General features: G+C 39.4%; 1 protein-coding gene across 1 annotated transcript in view; it reads left to right on the top strand.

Annotated features, from left to right (window-relative positions):
* Positions 1–1384: 1384 nt before the first annotated feature.
* The window catches only part of fam126a (family with sequence similarity 126 member A), a 53342-nt gene continuing 41265 nt past the window's right edge, over positions 1385–13461 (top strand). Inside the window, exon 1 of the transcript XR_005007085.1 lies at positions 1385–1537. The gene's annotated coding sequence lies outside the window, so the exon portion shown is untranslated. The remainder of the gene's footprint in view (positions 1538–13461) is intronic.

The following is a 13461-nucleotide window of genomic DNA, read 5'->3' as shown; positions in this document are numbered from 1 at the left end:
ATTTAGCAGGCGCTACATACATTTTTGATCAGAAATGACCCAAATTCATAAAGATATTAAATTTCTGTTTGCATTTACATGTCAAACAATGGCATATCTGAGTAGCCCAGGGTCTCCTGAAAATAACAACATATGGTATGTGTGACTGTCTTATACTTTATAATTGCAATTGTAACTGACCCAAAATATACCAAAAAAATCCCCCAAATTTTAGGTTTCTAAGGGTTAAGTTTGTGATTTGAATGAATAATTTAGTCAAACAGTCAGTAAATCAACATTAAATCAACATCGAAGCGTCAAAGTTAACTTCACTGAATCACCGATCTAAACTCGCTTTGATTTCTGATCACTTTTGCTCCTTGAATTAATATTGAGAGTTCAACCAAAACAACATCAATACTTGCTCAGTCACTCATCTTAGTTTTTTTTATTCAGGTTTATAAACCAGATAAGAAGAAATTGCTTTATTAATAACTTTTCAATAGTCCCATAATCAAACTGTCAGCAACTCATCTCCTTTTTCCTCTGAAAAATCAAAGCAAGAAACTCAAGCTTTTACCCAGTTGTTGTACAGGAAGCATAGCAGGAATAATATTTCTCTTTTTCTCTCTCTCGCTTGTTTCAAAAGTCCCATTTCTCAGTAAATGACTGTTAAATGGTTCATTCTCTCTAGTTAGCGTAGCTAATGTGCAGAGATTTTAACACCGTGACTCAGTAAATGACTGTTGGGCCTAAATATCTCATTTTCTCTAGTCTGCAAAATGGTTCTATATTGCACTTATGAGGATGGATTCTGCTATTTTTATGATGCCAGGCTTGTAACAATGGAAGAACCATTTTTGGTGCTATAAAGAACCATTTTCACAAAGGTTCTATATAGAACCATGTACAACACATTCTACATCAATCCAAACAATGGCTTCACTGTGCAAAGAACCACTGAAGCATTCACCTGCTTCTTTGAGTGTTCATGGTTCTAAGAATCATTCCCTTTCCTAAAGAACCCTTGAAGAACCACATCTTCTAAGAGTGTAGATCATGGAATGACGGCTTTTACACACATTTTATGACTAACGTTAATAAAAACTAATTTGGGTCACAGCCACAGGGTGCCCGACTCCATATGTAGCATTAAGTGCACTGTCCGGGTGTGGAACCCATTGTTGGCCTACATAGTGCACTTCGTAGGGAGTAGGGAGCCATTTCCAGACTTCTTACAGTCTCTGAATGGAGAAGCCGAGACAACCTAACCCAGCCACGGAAATCACACCGTCCCGCCCTCACTGCAATCTGATTGGCTGCTATTTGTGGACGAGGCGCGTTCTCTTTAAATACACCTCAGCTATTGGGCCATGGCGTTGTCCGTTGCGAATAATGCCCTAAATCTAAGGTAGTTTGAATTGCGAAAGTAATGAAGATGAAGGACTTGATGTAGTTCAATAATTTAGCGCATTTATGAAGTAGTTGATATCAATTTCTCGGGCGAAGAGAAAGCAAACGGAGGAAGACCGGTGGAACACATGAAGATGGCATGATTGTGAGTGTTTTCCTGACGTTGCTAACGACCTTAGCTGGCTAACTTACTACTAGCCAAACACATGGATCGGCGAAGACTGCCTAAACAAAATTAGCCGGCTAAGCTGCTGTGCTACATAGGGTAAACATTTAGCTAGTAGTTGGAATAATAGTTGTTTTGGGGACTCTTCGTAGTTTGAAGCAGCCTAGAAACTTAGTGGATGGAAGTGGGCTTCTTATCAGCCAGCTTGCTTCTTGTTCGAATATTCCCGTTCCACCTTAAATGTGCAGCAGTGCGTGTAACTGCTGCACCATTTAAGGTGGAACGGGAGAATTCGAATAGGAAGTCGGCTTCAGCCTCGCTCGAAACGGAGCTGTCAAGTGAGATTATGGCCAAGGTGAAGGCTAGTATGAGCCATTGTCCAGCCCATAGAGTCTGAAGTCTGCTTGTACGGGTTACCGAAGAGGACAGAGGACTATAGTACTGTCATCACCTGCTTTGAAGCAATACGCTCAAGATGATACTTTAAGGGTTTTTCTGTTAAATTGAATGGTCCTATATAGATCCATTACATGCTTAAATGGTTCTTTGCATGGTGAAATGGCTCTTCAGAGTGGTGGAGAATGTGTTGTATGGATCTATAAAGAACCCTATTTACAGTGGTTCTGTGTAGCACCAAAAAGAGTTCTATTGTGTACAAGCTTGATATCCTGAAAAGAGCAGAACCTCTTTTTTAGTGCCATGTAGACCCATTCCCTTTACCAAAGAACCCTTGAAGAACCATCTTTTTTCTCATCTGTCATCACCTGCTTTGAAACAGTACACTCAAGATGATTTTTCAGGGGTTTCTCTATTAAATTGAATGGTTCTATATAGATCCATGAGTTCTATGTAGATCCATATCATTCATAAATGGTTCTTTGCATGGTGAAATGGCTCTTCAGAATGGTGGAGAGTGTGTTGTATGGATGTATAAAGAACCCTATTTGCAGTGGTTCTGTATAGCACCGAAAAGAATTCTATTGTGTACAAGCTTGTTATCCTAAAAAGAGCAGAACCTCTTTTTAGTGCCATGTAGACCCATTCCCTTTACTAAAGAACCCTTGAAGAACCATCTTTTTTGTCATCTGTCATCACCTGCTTTGAAACAATACAGTCAAGATGATTCTTCAGGGGTTTCTCTATTAAATTGAATGGTTCTATATAGATCCATATCATGCTTAAATGGTTCTTTGCATGGTGAAAAGATTGGTGGAGAACGTGTTGGATATGGTACTATATAGAACCTTATTGATGGTGGTTCTGTATAGCACCAAAAAGTTCCTCTATTGTATACAAGCTTACAAGAGCAGAACCCTTTTTTGGTGCTATATAGAACCACTCCTTTTATCTAAGAGCCTTGTACAACCATCTTTTTATAAGGGTGTACTGTCACCACCTGTTTTGAAATAATGGGCTGCGTCCAAAACCACATGAATAGTATGACCCATAGTTAGCAGTGCCTTCATTCGTGTCCTCTGTGGTTTTGAATGCTGACATGGTCCGGTGGTGCTAAGAAATATGATTCCCTCGCTGGCTGCCCAGCTCGGAGTTATTCTTCCAGTTACGTGTCTTTTTTGAAGCTGCCCTGCTGTTGAGTTTTTCTTTATACGACACACATGCATCCTCTTCCTCGTTCTTGACAAACTGCTACCTCAGATAAACCACACTCGCTGCCGTAACTGACACAGCTAGATCAGGAACTGTTGAAGGGGAAGTGAGTAGAGAATTGGGCGTCTTCTGATGTGTAAATCGACCCACCTCTCACATATTATACTGTTAGGATGGATGGACATGTTCTTGGTTAATATTTGAGAGGTTTGTTGATTAAAGTACGCCTTTAAGATATTAAGTTGCAGTATGTTCTTTATTCTCCTTATTCCTTCCTTCACCGCAGATGAGGCAGGGCCATTTTTCCCAGCTCTTCATGCTGCTGAATGGGTGTAGTATTTTGAGTGGGGATGCACTCATGTGGGAATTGTGGGCCGATATTGTGCTATTTTTATGTGCATGCAGTACTGTACTGTATGGAACTCAGAGACCACCCTTTATTTGTTTAATCTCAAGTCAAAGTGACCCTTAAGTACAAATTTCATTTTTCAGACACATATTTAACAGAAAATCACACAGGAGCCTCAACAACTAAATAGGATATACATTCTATAGAATATACGTATATAAAATAATTGCAATTTGAATGGCGATAAATGTACACACACACACACACACACACACACATTTATATATATATATATATATATATGTATATGTGTGTGTATATATATATATGTATGTGTGTGTGTGTGTGTGTGTGTGTATATATTGTGTGTGTGTACATTTATCGCCATTCAAATTGCAATTATTTTCTATAAATTGAGGTTTAGACCTGTTTTTTTAATTTTTATTATTATTTTTTTTTAATAAAATCAGAATATCCACTTTTCTGGCTTGAGGACTTGACCGCTTAATGTAGTGTGCCAGAAAGCCAAGTCGTGGTTGTGATGTCACAACATTTAGAGGTTTGTTTGCCTCTGATTGGTATACCTCTACAGGCAGTGTACAGCTCTGTGTTACTTGGTTAAATTTCCCCTCTTAACACTTACGACAACATTTTTACGATTGCACTTAATTTGTGATTATTTTTTTACAAACTGAAGTTTGGAACTGTTTTTATTTTTTATTTTTAAATACCAAGAAGACCAGAACTTTTTCTGGCTTCAGCACTTGAACTTGACCTTAATGTGGTGTGCCAGAAAGCCAAGTTATGGTTGTGATGTCACAACGCATGGCGGTTTGGTTGCCTCTGATTGGTCTAACTCTGCCGGCAGTATACAGCTCTGTGTTATTAGGTTAAATTTCCCTTCGTAAAACTTAAGACTATGTTTTTGATAATGTAGGCTATGATTTAAAAAAATTTGCAGCTTTTGTGATTTAAAAATTGCCTAAATCTCCTAAATTACGACTTTTCAAAATTATTCCACACCTCCAAAGTTCAGTCTTTGAAGCTGGTTGCATTTTCTGCTTCTCTCAATCCAAATAATCCAAACATTTTCAATGATTTTGAGGATCTGAGCACAACAGTAGCTTCTTTGCTTGATTTGTAAATGTTTCCTTTTCTCAGTGAGGGCTTCTTGACAGCTACACGTCCTTTCAGACCCTAGAGTAAGCTTAGTAGTTGTCATTTCACAGAGGAAGGATACATGAACATTTGACTGGACATTAAATAAATGGAGTTGACTTCTGCTCAGTGCTGTTTCACAGATGCAGATATGTAAACATAATAAATTATAAAATGTAGAGATTGAGAATAGGTCAATCTGGATTAGCATTACAGGGTTAGAAAAGAAGTAAAATGAATAAAGTGCAGACATTTTGGCACAAAAGCCCAGCGTCACCTAAACATCTGCTGTAGAACAGATGTCATCCAATGTTGGTTTAAATATCATTCAAATCTAAATAGCTTTCTTAAAGCAAACATCTGCTGATACCAGTACAGTCGTCTTGCATCCCTAATTCTGAGTGAAACTGTGCCTGGCCTTTCTAGATCTGTTCTGCCCGTTTCCCAAATACCTCATATTTCTTTCCACACTTTAAATAACTGCTCAGTGGCCAGTTTTGTAGCGTTGATTTGCTACCAGTAAAATGCAAATGTAATTCATTGGGGTTGGCCCGATTCCTTATCTTGTAATTCAGTCTGACAGCAGCTGGAAAGTCCGGAGGGTTCAGTTGCTGAGGGCACGGTCATCAGAAATAAGGAGTCTGTAACTCTGCACAGAGAAGACGGCTGGTGCTCGCTTCTGTATTGGTTTGGAGAACGTTTCTTAAGCCTCGCTGGGACGACCATGTGACCAGCCCCCTCTTTTGAAATAGAGATTTGTGCTTGAAGGGGAGATCTAGCTGGCTTTAAGAGGATTCTGAGAGCATTTCGCACCTTTTTCTATGTAAAGGTATCTTTTCTTTTCTCTTATCATTCCAGACAACGTGGCAAGAAGAGAGTCACCACAGGGATTTATTTTTTGCTCTAGTAGTTGACTGATGCTGTTTATCAGTACTGTGGGACGTGTGTGGTGTTTATGTGGGCTATTTCTGGGTTTGTATGATAAGATCAGTCAGAACAGCTCTGCAATGGTGTAGGGCTTCATTAAAATTAGGCTGCTGGTGTGTGATAAAACTTAAGGTGAAGTCTTTTAGAAGTAACCCAGTGTTTCTTGTTCAGTCTTTGTGTGGTTTTGTGTTGAGCATGCTCGTGGATGCCTTGTGCGTGTGTGAAAATACTGAGAAAGCACAGGCTAGAGCCTCCCTAGTGACTACAGTGTTACTCATTATGGTTGGTCCCCGAGTTGCATAATTCTCTAAATTGTGCCTGGAGTCTTCAGTCTAGCTGTCTTCAGAGTTTATATAAAGTTAAACCTGAAACGTGTTGGCAAACTGGCTCGAACTTGGAGCAATATTTAGTTCTAACTTGCTTTTCACGTCCTAAAAAACCTGGTTGTCCAGAAAAGCAGGCTGTCCGATCAGACAGAGGGATGCACCAACTGCATTAAGGGAAGTTGAGGCTGAATGTTCTTCTCCAAAAGAATGTTTCTCTCAGTGCTGTTGTAGACTGTGCCCATTATAGCAGGTCTATCCTGCCACGTCAGCCTCACCAGGATGACAAAGTTGTTGGGCAGTATGACAATATTTTGTTGTATAGTGACAAGCTGTGTCACTACAACCTTTTCGGAGCATGCTGTGGATATTGTCAGTGCTTAAAACCCCGACCAGCTGTACATTTCATTACAAAGACAGTGTAATTAGTCATGTTTAACTGTATTTACTGTAGCGCAGTATGTGATACGCTGAATAAACGTCACTGTATGCATAGTTGTTGATAATATTTTTTAAATTATGGCATCACAGAGATGTTTTGTCTGTTCCAATGTATGAACCCCCAGAAAAACTATGAAATATTGTTAAATGTATGATATGTCGTGAAAATGTCTACATATTGTATTTTTGCCCTCCCTGAGTCGGTCCTCATCATTTAGTAACTTTTAATGTATGTTAATGTAACGAGATTTTATTCCAGTTGTTGTCCCAGCAGTCCTCTACTTTTGTCTTCTGCTTCAACACATGTGGTTCTGCATCTGTAAGAGCAGTTCACACTTAATTAAACACACCCACAGATGAAAACACACAGCTCCTGAATGAGGCGGAAAAGCATGTCTTTTTGCACTTGAAGACATTAAATTAAAAAATAAAGTAAATATCATCACATCTGGTGTAGGTGGTTTTGATGTGACGTGTCTGAATATTTCACATTTTCATGTCTCTTTGTGTCATGTTTGCTGTAATTATTTCAGATTTAGCAAAATGGAAATATGAATATTCAAAGTTTATAGAAATGTAAGACTACAATAACGGTGTGTTTTGTGAGCATCTCTCATACTGTTTTTCACGGAAAGCACCGTCAACCATCAGTTAATTCAGATGTGGAAAAAAAATGAAACATTAACTTTACATATAGTTTAATTGCGGTTTTGTGACGTTAATTTTGAGGTTTCGGTTTTGTCAGGTTTGGAAATAGAAACATGCTAGCTTGTGAGCTAGGCAGTTCAAGTTTTTGTGTTGTTTATAGTTTACTTGCATTGTTTAGGTGACTTTTTTGCCCCATGAGATGCTACTTTACAACCTGTTTTCTGAGCCAAACTAATCTGTATACAATACCTGTTTATAATTAAATCAGCGTTAAGCGAGAATTGGTAATTTTTTGCTCTTGAGGTCCCCCTACAGTTGCAGAGTGTATTTTACTTTTACATCACTGTCATAAATACAGATTGTGCTTTGAGCCCCCCTCATGGACAGCTGTACACATGCATTTGTTGACAAGCTGAAGGATACAGAATTCGACTCCCCTTTGCATGCACGCGCGTCATGCAGGCATATGGACGGTACAGATCACACATGTGATTTTACTTGTTTCTATATGTAAATAACTGAAATTGTGATTATAGAGTTAGGAGTTAGATTTTGCCGGCGAGTTGGCATTCGGCGTAACACCAGCACAGACTACATCAGATAAGAAAGAACCACGTCAAGGTAGAGTAATATTACAGGATTTTATTACAGCAGGTTGCAAACTTTTAAGGCTTATTTGGCATGAGATTGACCAAACCTTTTGGGGTGAGATGTATTTATCTATTTCTATGCATGCCAGCCTGAAATGGGACTGAGGTTATGACCTTTGGCATTCAAAAAAAAACAGAGAAGGTCACAGCCTACGTCACAGTTTTTCTTAAATAACGTTGACAGGGATGCACACTCTGCTGTCGGATTTTTCATTCATTAGCCGTGAGACTGTCTTACTTTCATCTCTATTAGCTCTCGCCAACAAGTAAAAGCCAGTCCGAGATTTACTCTTTTCTGGCCTCTTTTTCAGTCTCTTCCCAGCCTTTGTTGATGTCCATGCTGAAAATACCGAGCTACGTCTTACAGCTGGCTGAAGAACCATAGTTGTTGGTGTGTGACGTGGTGTAAAGTGTTGGTGCCTGTGCCTCCAAAGTTACATAGGCTATAGCTAGAACAGGCTTTCTGGGCGAATGCAGAATCAGGATGTTTTAATAGGGGTGCAGCAATCATTAATTTACACGGCCAGTTCCAGCTCTGGTTTTGTTACTGTCAAATTGGCAAATCATTTGCCTATTTAAATAACATCAGTCAAATAAGGAGCTACACTGACAGTAAGGGGTGACTGGCTCTTTTGCATAATGATGCTCCGATTAATTTAACGCAAGTGTAGTAGCAGCATTAAAAAGAGCAGGTGTGCTCTTACCTGCCTTATAAAACTGCAACACATCAGCCAAAATGTCTGACTCTGATTGTGCCTCCCTAATTTGTAATATTTTAGCATTGTTTAACTGAATATTGACCTGAGAATCAAAAATGTTATCAAACCTTTAAACGTGTGTTGTTGCAATGATACAAAAAATGCTAAATTAAGTTTTTTTTTTCTGCCCCCTATTAGTCTGTAGTAGAATATATTTAAATAAACATATTCTTTAATCTTTTTAAGAGTGCTTTAATCTTTTAAAACACGCTCGTTAGTTTGTGACTGTTACATATTGCGTTATACATCAGTTTGACTGTGAAAATTTGAATATGACCCAGATGCCCACTGGTTTTCTGTACTGCTACAAGAAAAGAGACTCTTTCTTTCTCCCATATTTAAAATGTGCCTTTCAACATTGCTTTTAGTCAGCATGCCCTCAAGCTTCTTGGCGGTCCAGGAACAAGGCCTCTCTCGGACTTTAGATCTGATGTCACGGTAGACATCACATCTGGTTTGCACAGATTACTGTGTCAAACTAATGGCCTGTCTTAACCAGTGCGTTCAACTGGCCTCTCGGTGTCCATTAGGCTTGATTTTTGTGCTCTCTGCAGTGACTTTCAGCCTTATATAATGTGCTAGGTTTGATTCTCACTCTCCTTCAGGGCCTGTGGTGATGGATGATGTGACTAAGAGAGAGAGGGGAAAATGGAAAAGTGAGAAGTGTGGGGGAGAGCCAGGTCAGGGTCCGCGTAGAAGAAGATAAAAGGTGTAGCCTGAATGGTGTGAGTGGGCCGCTGGAGGATATAACGGGTCACCGAACTCTGGGTGCATGCACAGGTGCATAGTAACTAGTTACATGTATTGAAGTAAAATTTTAACTGTATTTTCCGGTTTTAATTGTCCCTTTTTCAAGTTTCCAGTTTGCCACTTCCGTCAGCTTAATCTTCTGGTTTAAGCATAATTTATGCAACAGTCAATAGGTGACAGATTTACAATGTATTTGCAAAGTTTTGCATTAGTTACTCTTCCAAGCTGAACGTTTTCGCCTCAGTTAATTATATAGATGACAAGCCCCCTCCCCACCAAGTCATGTTGCAATTCTTAGCTCTGGCTTTGGCTTATCTGAAAAAGCAGCCTTCCTCCCTAGCTAATGCCTCCTCCTAATCAGACATGAAAACCCACCAATTTAACCCCCGGTATCTAAACAAAAATCTCTTTTAAGCATGTCACTTTAAGACGTTTTGTTGAAATTGGTACTGACCAAATTACATTAGCACTACAGAGTATTGAAAAACTGTCATTCAGTGCCAAATTTCAGTACCTAAGAAGTTGGTCTTACCAGCGTCCGTGCTTTGAGCCAATATACATGCTTGTTCCAGCGCTTCTTGATTAGTCTGTGATCAGTTACGGTCAGTAAATGCATCCACATCCTGCAACCTGCACTTATTTCTAGTTAAAACCACACCTAAATTTGGTACCACCAGTTCCCATCCAAGCAAACTTCATATTCAGAATGAATCCAATGAAGAAATGATCCTTATTTTAAAGTGAATCATGATGTTCATGTAACGGTCATGGCCACTAATGTAGCTTTAATCATTAACATCTGACTGTACGACTCAACCCCGTCCGGGTGCCTTCAATCCCAGTATTTATATCACCCTGTAAGACTCTGTTTGTATTTATGTAAATTTCCATTTCATATAATATTCCTAGTTGTGCTGCAGAGAACACAGTGTGCTTTAAATAACCCTCTACTTTCCGAATCATCTGAACTCATGCTGACTGTAATGTAAGCTCAATTGAGAACTGATAAAGTCTCACGTATGGTGGTTTTTGTTTAGAGCTGAGGTACAAAATAAAACGCTTTAAAGGTTGACGGTTACATTTTGGTCAATAAAGTAGGTGATTTGTTTTAGAGAGCAATAAATAAATCAAATGCTCTGACCATAAAACGAAAGAATTGTTATCTGTGGAGGCCGCAGGACTTGGGTGGATAAAGCAAGAGGTCATTCACGAGTGAACATCAGTGCGAGTTCCCAACGGTGGCGAACCCTGAGGGAGTTGAAAGCGATGCCAGGGTTGCTGTTTTTCTGTTGGACAGGAAATTATCTGGTTTGTTTTGTTTATGGGGGAATTTATTATTTTCCTGAATTATGTAGCCAGGCTACTTATGTAGCTACATTATGTACTAGTCCAACTCTAACGTTAGCACAAATCTGACATCAGCTTCTTATTCACCAGCTTCTTATTTGAGTTTTGCAGTTCCACCTTAAGAGATGCAGCAGCTACATTCTGTAACTGAATCTACCTGCTGCACCTTTTAAGGTGGAATGGGAACTCAAACAAGAAGCTGGTGAACAGGAAGCCAACTCTATCCTCGTAATGTTAGCCGTAGGTATAAGCTAGCTAGCTGTGTTTATCTTGTATGTCATCTGTGGGTGTATATGTTCGACAGTGTCTGCATTGTAGTTTTGAGTAAGTGTCGTTTAATGTTTGTCTTTATTGGCTTTAAATAGCCACAACAGAGAGCTGGAGCCAGTCAGACCATGTGCGTTCGTGTGTTTTAAGGGAGTGGCTTTGGAAGGAGGGCTGAAAGTAGGGGGTGGGATTTTTTTCGGCTGGATTTCGGCTTGCGCTTCATGGTTTCTACAAAATAATCTACTCCAGCTTTAAATTTTAGTTACTGATCCTTTCTGTGTATAATTTTAATGGCATCATTTGTACTGCTTTGCGAGTGGTTACCCATCTTTTGAGGTTTAGTGTTTTATTTCTATAAAGTGCGCAACTAAAAGAGAAGAAAAGAACCCAACAACTTCAGTGTCTATCCCGATAGATGCTGAATGTACTAGGAAGTTGCGCTGCAGGCAGAACCTTGGCAAATGGTTACTTAATATAATTGACGTTTGGATTTATTTGTGTATTAAATGTTCCATAATGGCTGAATGTGCCTCAGCCTCATTTTAACACCATAACTATCTGTTCTTTGTGTCTGGGCTCATGAATAGATGACAAAACAGCATTGAAATTTGTCCTTTCCGTGCACCAAAGCAGGTCTGCAGAGATGATGATTCAGTGTGTCATTTGAAAAGACGTATTTGGTTCGTTTTGCGTTCATATTTTATTTGGTTTGCGTCAGGGTTCAGATCGATGCTTACACTTTAATGGTGTTCTTGGTGCGGCATGATATGGTCACTAATCAAAACCCAGAACCATCTGTACACTGGTCGAGTACCTGTGTCCATCTCCTACTGCACAACAGAAGTAGGCTGGGTTCTCTGGAGGTTGTGATAGTCATATAATCTCTCACATGACTACTGTTAACACTAAACACGAATAAACCATGGTAGTGATGTTTCTGATACTCTGCATTTGGTTTTGAGTGGCTTTTATTAATTTAAGTATTTAAAGAAATAACTGCTGTCTCACTTGACTGATGAATCATAATACTGTGATTATTGACCAATCAGTGGGCTGCAATATTGGTGTTTGGTAAGAAACGCGTGATGGCAGAATGTGTGATCACGGGTTTGTTACTGTACTGGGCTGGGTTTCCTAAAAGCATCTTAGTGTTGAGATCGTCTTAACTGGTAGAGAGAGTGTTGAATGTGATGCTCGCTCTACCATCTAAGAATCATCTTTGCACTAAGATGCTTTCGGGAAACCCAGCCCTGGCCAGAGGAAAAACGCCGTAACAGAGCAATCGCACCAGGGTTTGTTATAATCGAACACACCCTTAACATTACTGGAGTCATTATTTCACTGAAGTGGAGGTGGACAGTATGGTGATATTTTATTGTTATCATGATAAATTTTGTCACTGTGATAAACAGTATGCTTTTTGGAGGATACTATGGATATTGCCAGAACATAAATACAAATGAGGGCATATTTAGTGCTGTGAACTTTAAAATGTTCATTATTGTGCCCAGTGATGAGTTTTTGATGGCAGGTTTTAAATGTGACACTTCTAGTGTCAGTTTTAAGGGTCTGTAAGTCCCATGATTAGGGGTGGGAATCACAGGGCATCTCACAATACGATATTAGCATGATGCGTTGCCCACAATGATGATGATGATGATGATACTCAATACATTGCAAGACAATCCTCTATGACACATCACAATGTCTGTGTAGCTGAAGAAAATAAAATGGCCATAAATAGGCAAATAGCAGGAATTATGTATTTATTAGTGTCAGTTTCACAGAATTTGACAACCAGTATGAAACAATAAAGCACAGAGCTCAGCTTCATACCTTTTTAACACTCATACACTGACTGCGTGTGTCATCATTCCAATGTAAAATAGCCATAAACTGCCAGAAAGCAGAACGGTTCAGTGGTTAAAATGTCTAAAAGTAGAACACCTTCATTTTCGAATACACTGTATGGGCGAAGGTTCATGCAAATAGACCCAGCAATAGACTTAGTAATACTGGTAGCCCTCTGGGACAAAAAAGGAAGGCTGACTTTGAGTCGTGGCAGCGTTAGCTGTCTTCTCAACAACCAGATCAGGACGATGACAAAGAAGGTGGCTATGCATGTTCGTTGTGTTGCCTGTGTACTTTATTTTAATGAGACTGTTCTCGCAAATCGCAAGAGTCTGTCTATTTCATTTGTCCCTTCAATGCTGTAAAAGTCGAAGTGGGCCCAGACCTTCAACATGAAAAAGGAGTGCCTCTCTGATTTGTTTCCCCGCGTTGTCCGTCATTTCTCCCCTATGAGTTTCTTTTTCTTAACCGCAGGTTTATCCTACACTCTCAGAAATAAAGGTACTAAGCTGTGACTGGGGCAGCACCTCTCTTGTCACTGGGGTGGTCCCCTTAAGGGTGCATCCCAGTACCTTTAGTCAGGGAACATAACTGTACCATAATCCACTGAAATTATATTTTCTAAGCTGTACTGACTCCACACACCCCGTCTCGTCTCCAGGCTTTTATTTTATTGTTCTGTTTTAAAACATTCGGTTATGAAAAGGCACAAATACGTACTTTTCACCTGGAAAAACTTGGAATGGGGAAGTCCATTTAACAACACACGCATGCTTTAATAACTAAATCGATATTTGGCGGCAGTGTATCGATAACATATTGCAAA

This window comes from Colossoma macropomum, unplaced genomic scaffold (assembly GCF_904425465.1).
Source record: "Colossoma macropomum unplaced genomic scaffold, Colossoma_macropomum, whole genome shotgun sequence".
Lineage (NCBI taxonomy): Eukaryota > Metazoa > Chordata > Actinopteri > Characiformes > Serrasalmidae > Colossoma > Colossoma macropomum.
This window is presented reverse-complemented; position numbering and strand designations above follow the sequence as displayed.